Source organism: Haemaphysalis longicornis, unplaced genomic scaffold (genome assembly GCF_048455015.1).
Source record: "Haemaphysalis longicornis isolate Haplotype H1 unplaced genomic scaffold, Haemaphysalis longicornis Haplotype H1 scaffold_10, whole genome shotgun sequence".
NCBI classification, from domain to species: domain Eukaryota; kingdom Metazoa; phylum Arthropoda; class Arachnida; order Ixodida; family Ixodidae; genus Haemaphysalis; species Haemaphysalis longicornis.
The window spans coordinates 108,453,880-108,464,501 of NW_027526204.1; positions in this window are offsets into that span (position 1 = coordinate 108,453,880).

Below are 10,622 nucleotides of genomic sequence, written 5' to 3' on the forward strand. Positions count from 1 at the left end.
TGGCGATGGAAAAGATAAGGTTTATAATGTATAACCAGTTTACACTTTTATTTAGTCGTAGTATTTCAAGCAGCTTAGGTGACTATTTGTTGTATTGCGCTCATGCAGTAAGCGTCCCCCGAGTTTCCACAATAGCTCACGTCTAGCAATTGCATTTCGTAGACGGGAAAGCGTTCGCAGATGCGTAGTCGTGCTGCTGACCGCTCTGCTTGTTCGTCCAGCGCAAAAAAGTGCTTCCCGCACCCTAGTTTTACGCTGTACGGTAAAAATATCAGTTGATTTTATTTCCTTAGTACCTATATTGACTTCGCTCACTCTTCTCCCCCTTCAAGATGCCTTATATTTTCCTACTGGCGTACCAGTCAGCGAAGCGTCGCATGTGCGCTTGTGCAGCGCTTGTGTGAAGCGACCTTGACTTGGAGCTAGATACAGTGTACAAACTAACGAAGTAAATGAAGGCGCATTCTTGCATTCCCAAACGTGTTGTGGCTTAGTTTCAACTGATCGAGCGAATTACGACGACCCGTTGGCGGCCGGCGGACTAAACGGTGGGCCGACTGACTCGGTCGCGGAAGGTCGGCGAGCCGTGCAGTAGCGCAGCCAATAGACCTCTCCCTGTATGTAAACAACGTGACGTCACTAAGCGCACGTGCGCGACGGGTGGCGCCTGCTGGCGGCCGCGAAGTGAGGTGGCGGTTGGCAGCAAGCGCCGACGGCACGGCCTGGCCGCGCGGCGCCCGAAAGGAACGATGTGCCGTTGGTTCGGGCCGTCACTGGCTTCCCACATTGCAGGTGGGGGTCTAGCTATCCTAGCTGTGGCCGTCGCACCTCCATGTAGCTTTCCGCATCTACAACCTCCGCAACACTTTCGTTTACCGTACGGTCAACTGAACGGCGACGCTTTCAGATAATCAGTGCGCGGCAGAACAGCCTAAGCGAGTCATTCTGAAGGTTGGTGCTGTTGCGACGCATCAAAAAATGTTTTTTTTAAGATTCTTTGTGTTCAGACACATACCAAGGAAAGCTAATTTATCGTTGCTTTCGAGGTCCGCTTAAGCTAAGCGCGGTGCCTCAGGCAGCTAAACGCTCCCTGTTCTTGGTCTCTTTGCGTCGCCCGGAGACAGTGGCGTACACACGATTTCATGTCGAGTGGAAAAAGGAAAAGTAAAGTATGAAAGGATTAAATAGTAAAATAAGCAGCAACGAAACAAAAATATGAAGAGCAAAAGGCAAAAATTATTCCAATAAAAATACGTCGTTCTCTACGAGATTGACCGATTGTTTTCTTACCTTTATCCCAGTGAAATCTCGAAATGGTTCATCGTCATTGCGAGAGTAACATAGCAGCCACATATGGTTAGTGCGTATATCTTGCGACAGTGCACTGAAATATTTTCGGTAGTCATTACTTCATGATAGTTAAAGTTATAATCAGTGTGTCGAACCGAAAAAAATACGGGTTCGGTTACGGTTCAGGTTCAGGTAAATTTATTTTGTTCCGGTTCAGTTCCGGTTCGATTAATTTGATCCGCGAACCGGTTCGCGAACCGGTTCGGGGGGCTGAACCGGTTCGCGAACCGGTTCGGAAATTATAAATGACAAATTGCAACATCAAAATAAATTACAAATAAAACATCTGAAATCAGCACATACGAAACGGGATACATCGTAGTGGAAGGCTCAGAGATTTCTACCAGGAATGGTCTTTTTATGTGCACTCAAAGGTTACCTCACCGACGTTTTCGCATTCGGACTTCATCTAATTGGGTCCAACGCAGTGGCTGTAAAATCCGCGACCTCCTTAAAAACCCACTTACAAGTAGAACTCGCTAACTATCCCGCCACCTTGGCGTGTAAGCAATTGAAGGAACCGTGGGGAGAAAATACAGCTTTCTTTATTTGAACTAGCCTTCGGTAACTCAAATTAGACCCTTAAAGAACTTTTCATTAAACAAGATACGGAATATGAAAAACACTTCACCGAACGCAACGCCAGAAGGACGTAATAGGATAAATGTTAAAAAAGAAGAGTTCGCTGTCTCACAAATATGTTAGCTTCCAAGTGCCTATACGAAACCGGATGCATCGTGGTGCTGGCTTTCGTCAGCGGCCGCCACTCGCACAAAGCTAACTACACCGCACACTATATTACCTGGACGTCTAAAGGGATGCGGGAGAAGGTAATCACTTCTGTTCCAGTGACCGTGTGGTTACTATGAGGTGCTGCTTTATGACGCAGGTTATTTTCTCACAAAAAAAATTAATTGCCACTGGTTGATCTTTTTCAAAAATAAATACATAATTGTATTTAAGTGGCGTTAACATTGGTATCATTGTTATTGGTATAAAGCAGTTTTCTTTTAAATTCCAGCTAGTTTTTGTTTTCATGGCCCCTTCAACAGCTTCTGCAGCAATCAAACTAAGCACTAGTCTGCAACTACAAAAAGGTTAAGGATACCACAAAGCGTAGGACGACCCGGGAAATTTTCCATTTCCCGCTTTTGTTCTCTACTGCGCAACAAATTTGCAGTTTAGGCAAAGTCGTAAAATTAGAAACGCACGGAATGCGCAGGAGAATAAATCCCAAATTCCGGAGGGCACTCTGAAAACGGTACAAAACAAACGGCCTCCTGGAAAGATTACGACAGAAACGGAAGTTCGAAACGAAGTTGTGTATTTATTCACTCAAATCGTTAACCACGAAAGGATCATATCGCAATGAAATATCCCTTTCAATCCGTTATAGCCAACGTACATCTGACTGGCAAAACATTAGTTATACAATAACGCAATATTGGTAAAAACCAAACTTGGTATTAAGTTCGTTACAGTGCTACCGAGCTTTAAAGATATCCACAATTACATATAATTATACAGTTTCAACTTGGTTACCAAAACGGCCCGCAGGGTCAGGTGTAACATCATCAGTCGTGGATCATCACAATTGTTACGATGTAGCTTAAGAGGGCTGCTACAGATCCCGTGGTGACGGCGCTACTGGTGTTAAGAAACCTTTACCGTCAAACAATAGGAAATTTTAACATTGTTATTGTGCAGCCATATAAAATTGGCACTTTCGAAAAAAGTACTCACACAGCAAGGAAATTGTGTGACGATGACTACAAACCTCGAACCCGTCACTCTACGGCACAAATAGGCTGCACTGCACGACTCGGCGGACAGAACACGGCCGAATAAGCATCTGGAAGCATTATACTCAGCTGCCATTTAAAAAAATAGGAGAAAACATCCTGAATGCACATTTAAGGCATAGCACCACTCCCACTAACACAGACAAAAAAAAAAACGACGACAAACAATTTTTTTGTTGTTACATCAATCAACAAAAATGCAGAAGCAGAACTGTTGCTATTTTACTTTTTTTTCTCCCCAGTTAGCACGGATCAGCAAAATATTGTCAAGAGTATTCTCTGACAAGTGAACGCGTTGAGGCGAAAGTATGAACTTTAAGCTAGAAAAAGTCCTCTCTACGCTCACTTGAGTTGCCGGGCACGCCAGCACAACTTTAGCCAATTCATGAAGCTCGGGGCGTTCCAGTCGTTGCGTCTCTCAATAGGCAAGGACGTTTTCATCCTTCTTCAGTCTCTTTTCTCTTTCGAAGTCGCTCAATGCTGCCGCTATCGACTTCAGTGCTCTTCTTTTTTCGTAATTTTCAGCCACTTGTGACTTTTCCTTTTCCTTCAGAAGAGCGTCTAGTTCATCATCACTGCCTAGAGAGGATGTCGGACTTTCTCGGCAGTCGTTGGCGTCACGGCTGAGGCGTACAATGCTAGCCCACGTGTTGCTCAAGTGAACGCGAGCTTGTTGCTTGTCGTCTTCAGACAGCAGAATGTTGTACCTCGGATCAAGAAAGACCGCCGCCCTGAACGCGTCATTCTGAAGAAGCAAAGTCTCCCTTGCCTTGAGTGCATCAACAACAGAGCGTGCAAATGTGGAATCCACTTTCCCTGTGTCTATAACGCATTTCATCCAAGCGCCGTAGAAATCACCGACTGTCAACTGTTGTGACTGCAGGGTGAGCGTTGTCTTCTTTGCCGGGTGGAGAGCTCGTACAATGCCCTCTATTCTACTCCATTCGTCACCGGAAAGGAACAAGTCACGATTTGTGGCAGACATCTCCACACAAAACCCCCGAAGTTCGAGCAAACGTTCCAACATATCATGGGTGGAGTGCCAGCGAGTTGGGCAGTTCAGGATGGGCTTCCTTAAGTTTAGTTTTTTTATCATCATCATTACATTTGGGCACCGAAGTTTCTTGCAAACTTCTCTTGCTTTCGCAACAGTGGCCTTGACGGAGGCCTTCTTCATCGCGTCGTCAACTGCTAGCTGCAAAGTATGCGCTGCGCATCGCACTCCCCTCAGTACACCAGGCCACGGTCCCGTGTCGTCGAACGAGTCATCACTTGTCAACAGCAGCTCGGCATTCTGATCCCCAGTGACCTCCCCTTCGTCATCACTTCCCGACTGCTGCTGCTGATCTTCCATGAGCGACTTGACTGACTTCACTAGGTTGGTGCCGTTGTCTGTAGTGATGCTGTACACTTGGCATAGCTCGACATTTTACGCCGCCAGTACCTCAAGCAGGATACTCTGCAAATAGCCAGCTGTGTGCCCCTCCTTCAATTCTTTGATCGCGAGCGTCCGGAGGACAATTTTTCCATCGGAAACGAACTGCAGGTTGACACCAAGCATTGATCTGTCCATACGGGTGACACAATCAACTTTAAGCGATATCAGTCTTCCCTTCACTTGCTGCCGGATTTCTTCGCGCATTTCATCGGCCAAAAGAGATACTCTTGTCCGAATGTTTTCGGCGTTTATGACAGTCTTTGTGCTAAGACCATCGAGCAGGGGATCAAGAATTTTTCGGAAACCGGAGTCTTCCATCAGCGCAAACGGTCTGCCATTCACAGTGCACAGCTCTACACAAGCGCTAACAATTATTTGATCACTTATAGACACTCTAGCCGTGCCAGTTGGTAGCATAGCAGTGAGCTTCTGTTGCCCAGATGAACGTGATCGTTTTGCCGAGCTTGCTTCTGCACCTGTAGGGGCCATGGAGGAGTCCGCAACGACCTTCCTGTAGATCTCGTAATGGTACCTCTGCAGGTGTCGTTGGAGATTAGCAGCATGGTTGCCCTTAATTTGCGCAGAACAACTTCCAACACCGCATTTTGACATCTCGGTTACATCATCATACGAGAAGTACTTCCTCGCTGTGTTTTTTCTTCTTCTGCCCATGCCGCTGTGTGCTGTAATATGAAAATTATTCTGGTAAATTTATGATCCTATTTGCAAGCTCTGTACTTGAAACATGTACTGGCTCTCAATAGCTACAAATGCTTTCCGAAAACTATTCTGGATAAACTCCTATATGGGGTAATAACCGACCTCATGGAGCTGTGCCGCGGTACCAAAACGCCCCAAATTTTCATAGGCCTCAAAACGTTAACACAGGAGAATTTACATTTTTCTTTGAAATCGCGAAAATTATACTGGACGAGAAATGTAGTGAACGGCCGCGGTCTTTCTTCCCTTTGCAACGGCGTGAAAGACTAAGGAAAATTAAACTGACTATTCTGCATGACAGCAACCACTCTGAAGCCAAATTATCATGATAAACCTTTATGCCTCTTGAATCGCTAGTAGTTCATTGGTAGCTGTTGTAAGCCATCGAAGGCTCATCGAAGTTTCGGTTCCCTTGAACAACTTGGACTTACATCGCGGTCCATTATGTCACAATTAAAGACAACGAAACAGGGCTGGCATCCACTATACGCTGCTTCCTCAATGGCCACATACCTTCAAATATCGAAATGAATCTTCCCTATAAATGGAAATGAACACAGAATCCTTCAAAAAACGAAGGCATTCAATTTGCCGCCTTTCTCTAGACTACGAAACAAAGCCGTTGCATAACTTTAAACGATTTCACAAAGGCAGTAACTACCATATTTTAGCATTTGCACGCGTGAATGCGGAGTTCAAGAAGAAAACGTCGTTCAAAAAACCAAAATGGAACACCTTGACTTACCTCGGGTTGGGGCAACACACTCGTTGACAGCCTGACTCTACCGGAGCCGGCGCACGGAAGCAGATCCACACAGCGCTACAAGTGCTACAAGCGCCTGTGCTTCTGCCCGTAGGCAACCCTCTCTCTGCCTCGGCTCCAGTGCGGCGGGACTGCAAGGCGCCGTATTCCCGGGGACGAGCGGTGTCGGGAACGGGGAGTCGGAAAGCCAGCGCGAAATAAGTAGACAGACGGTGTGTTTGTGAGAGAGAAAAAAAAAGAGGAGGGTGCACACCCCAAAGGTGTACGGGTCACGGCAAGCGTACATAGAATTCGATTCGCTCTGGCGCATTTATTCATGTATAATACGGACACCGATGAAAACAAATGAAAAGTAGTCGAAACTAGTAGTGCATAACGTTTATAAAAGCCTGTAGCGAATGCAAGCGGCAAACAACGACTGCCTGATGACAGGGCTGTCTGTCACGGGAGCTAACTCCAGCGTCGGCTGAGCTTTGGTTTGAGCGCACGCGCCCGCTTGAGTCCCATGGCTACGCTGGGCAGGCGACGGAAGCAACAGAAGCTCGGCAGATCCTTTGTCAAATTCGAAAGTACGCGCAGCTTCGCTTCTCCGCGAGCGACTAGGGTTTGTATCCCGATTTTTTTCCCCGCATTTATCGAGTTTCCGGTACGAAAACATACGGCATGTAAATCTTGACACTTCATAGCTCGATATACTCTGACCGGTGGCTGGGGCAGCGAAGAGCAGATATAATTCATGAACGCTCATTTCAACTGTAAATAAAATTTCTTTCTGTCCCTCAAACATTATCAAACTCCACAGCCTTTTCTTTTCTCATTCCGATGGAAGCAAGCTTCAAGAACTCGCGCGTTCTAGAAACGTGTTATGAAATGAGCACACCGCAGCATTTAGGATTTACGAGATTGTAGGAAAATGAAATCCCGTGACGCGATATTTTTTTTTTTTTGCACAGCCTTCCAATTCTCTTTCTTCCGTGCAATCCGCGACCAGCGCAATACTGGTTCCTATGTCAAGATTCATGGATGCAGCGTTTATATTCCTAAGACTGAGTGGAGAAGAAAAATATGTAAGCGAGGTGTGTGTCAGTTGAAGGCACTTAAAAACAAATAGCATTGATAGCACATTCATTGTCAACAGCGCGTGGCCGAACCGTTTTGACATGAGCCGGTAACCGTTATTTTTTTTCCGGTTCAGTTCCGGTTCGGGTTCATCGCGATAACAATATAACGGTTCGGGTTCGGGTTCAGTTCCGGAAAAATACCGGTTCGGTTCCGGTTTTCGGTTCGGTTCGGTTCCGGTTCGACACCCTGGTTATAATAGTGTCCTTGTACGCCCGCTGCATACGCCAGCGTCGGGAGGCCGCAACAAATGAATACATTCACTGAGTCTGTTCGCTAATGGCAAACACATTTTTCGAGTCTCGTGAGCGGCTCATCTCGCCCCGAAGTGTGCACGATGCTGCATGTGAGCACGGCAAGCATCTCAGTTTTCCGGCATTCTCAAGGCCGAATATAATAGATCAAGGTAAAAATTTATTGTACTTACAAGCAATGAATTTCGTTCGTCTTGAACAGATCCCCCATAACAAAAGACCAAACTTGTCGACGTCGTTGTCGATCAGGCGGCAGGCGGCTATCGCGGATCCCTCGTCGAAACATTTATTTCGCGTCGCCTAAAGCAGGTTACGCATTCATTGTGTTTTTAATACAGTGCTCTACCTCCTCAAAACATGACAATATTTCGCAGCAAGAAAATTTCCGTCTGCCCCCTCCTCCCCCTACCCCCCCCTATTTCACTTGACCAAATTTCTGCTGGTGCTGCATGATAGCAGATGGTTGATAAACAGTATGATTTCATTGCACGAATCAGTGCGGACTGCCAATGTAGACGGTATGACTGCGCTTTGGAGAACAGCTGAAGTTCGAGAATGCGAAATGTTGCTACGAATAAGAGCAGACTATGTCGCTGCTTTGGCTGCCAGCCTCTTCGGCACATTGCGCGCATCCACAATACACGCCGAATTTACCTCTGTGGGGACTCCGAAAAGTCTGATGCCGCTGATTTTGCTCGCAAAATATGGGTAGCCGAGAGCACAGCAGCCCACCGGCATCAGAAAAGCCAACACGTTAACAAAAATTCCACTTTTGAGCGCGTCTAATGCAGCCTCACTGCATACGCGCCGCGCGCCGGTCCGAATGTTTTGCCAACCACACTCCCGGCCACACCCAGCACGTGCGATTTCCGTGACGTCACGGCCGCCGCGTGACGTACCCCGGGAGAGGTCTATTGTCAGCTCCTCTCCTGCTGACGTCACATGAAAACGCCACAGAAAATGGGCGAGCGTAAAGAGAGGATTTTCGAATTGATTTTTCTACTAAATAAATTCGCGTAAAAGCGCACAGAGTGGTCGAAACAGGGCCCAGGGACACCGGACTACAGTTTGCGCTCGTAATCCCGCATTGTTTACAAATCACTTCAGTGTCCCTTTAATGACCCCATAAACTGCTTTTCTGTCTCTTTGTCAAGACGCCTGCAAGAACACACAGTTGATTTCATTCGCCTATGGTGTCCTTTTTTTTCCATTTCACGCATAATTTGAGATAGTTCTTCAGGTCCTAAGTAAGTTACGCCAGGGCTCGCGAATTGAAGAGGCGGAATGGGTTCGACCACAAGAAGCGCGGCACATTTATGCATTGAGAACAATTTCAATCAGCTGCCTCTCCCTGCACATTTTCAATCAGCTGCCTCTCCCTGCACATCGACTAGAGCTCTGATCTTTCTAATGTCAAAGGCCCAAACATCACCTTATTGTCTCTCCGGTCATCGACCAAGGCTTGTGTTAATTTATGGAACCTAGTTTTCATGGTGAAACACATTTCTTTAGGAGCTGTGATGGGAGGCAGAGGAGGTTGCATGAGGGCTGCGGAAAAGATGAAAACGGAAAGCTGACAGGCACGCGTCGATCGCAGAAAGGAAGATAAAAAGGTGGCCTCTCCTTCTCTCTTTAGCTGTGTCATGTGTATCCTTGGTATAAAAAATGATATACGTGACTGGTTGAACGAGCATGTGGCTTCCACCGGACTGTCAGCTAGCTATTATACTATTAGAAACTGTTGGCCCGAGCCGCTACAGCTGCTCAAACGAGCTGGAAGTTGGCCGTGGAAGACACACCAGAGATAGAATAAATCAGTGGTGACACACCGACGGCATAAGATGCAAAGTTCTATCTATGTGAACTAAGGAAATGACCTGAAATATCCTCCCCCCTTTTAGTATGTCAAAATGGTAAAGAGGGAGCCAGAAGAACCGACGAGTACACGCTGGAGCCTGAAAGCATTATCTGGCGCGGCGATTCACGTACGCATGAGATGCATGTACGCGCAGATTCATGTTCGCGCGAATATTCCCGTCCCCCTCTCCCTCTCCCGACCCCCTCTCCCCAACTCCCGGGAAATTTCGGGGGGAGGACGTTTGACCCCCTCAACCCCCCCACTGGCCGTGTCACTTTGTAAAACCAGAGTAAAAGCCAGTTGTCATATTGTGGACTTAGTTTGAACATTATTTTAATGTTTGAAGGATAACATTTCTCTGCCTTTGTAACCATGTTCAGATTTGTTACGTTAACCAACAGTATTACTTCGAGCATTTTAATAACGTTAAATTTTGCTTTACTTCAGTGTTATGCCTCGAACATTGTAATAATGTTGCAGTAACGATGTTACCTATGACGTTGCTTTGCGGTTACATCTTAACATTATAGCAATGTTTACATTTTTTACGTCCCACGAATGTTCTGTCCTCAACATGCCCTGAACGTTATTATAATGTTTGGATATTTAGATTACTTTAATGCTGAGTCCTGAGCATTGTAATAACATTGGTATTATTAACATTGGTTTTAAGTTGTTTCCTGAACGTTACATAAATTTTGGGAATAAAACGTTAACATACATGTTTCTTTTTAACGTGCAAACGTTTCTAACATGAAATAAACATTGAATTTTTTAAAGCATAAACATTGCAACGTAACATCTACCATTAATAAAACTTTCGCAACTTCCAGATAACGTTATTCGAATGTTCTGTGCTACTTGAGGAGAGCATCACGTACACGAATCAGGACCTGATCAAGAGTTACCCGAGCAAGCAGATATGTGGGTACCGCTGAGGGCCTATTTCCCTTGGGGGCAATTTCTCTGCAACTTCCCAATGTTAACAAGAACTGTTATGTTGCGCGGATGGACCCAGAGCATTATTAAAGACCCACAATAAGCCAAACTTTTTATTGAAGCATGTCTGCATAGGGAAATTGTAGCACTTGCTTTCGATGTCAACCAGTAATATTTACAGTTATTGATTGCACAAAGTGCTTGCGCGCAACCCAGCAGGAACATATATGAACTTCCGGACGCTAAATTAAATCTCGGGGGGACTTTAAAAAAATGAGGACAGAAAGTCCGAAATCTTGTTACTGTAAGCTCAACTGCACCATCAATCAGTGACAAAAATAATGCTAAAATGTGAGTGAAATTAAAAGCATCGTAGACA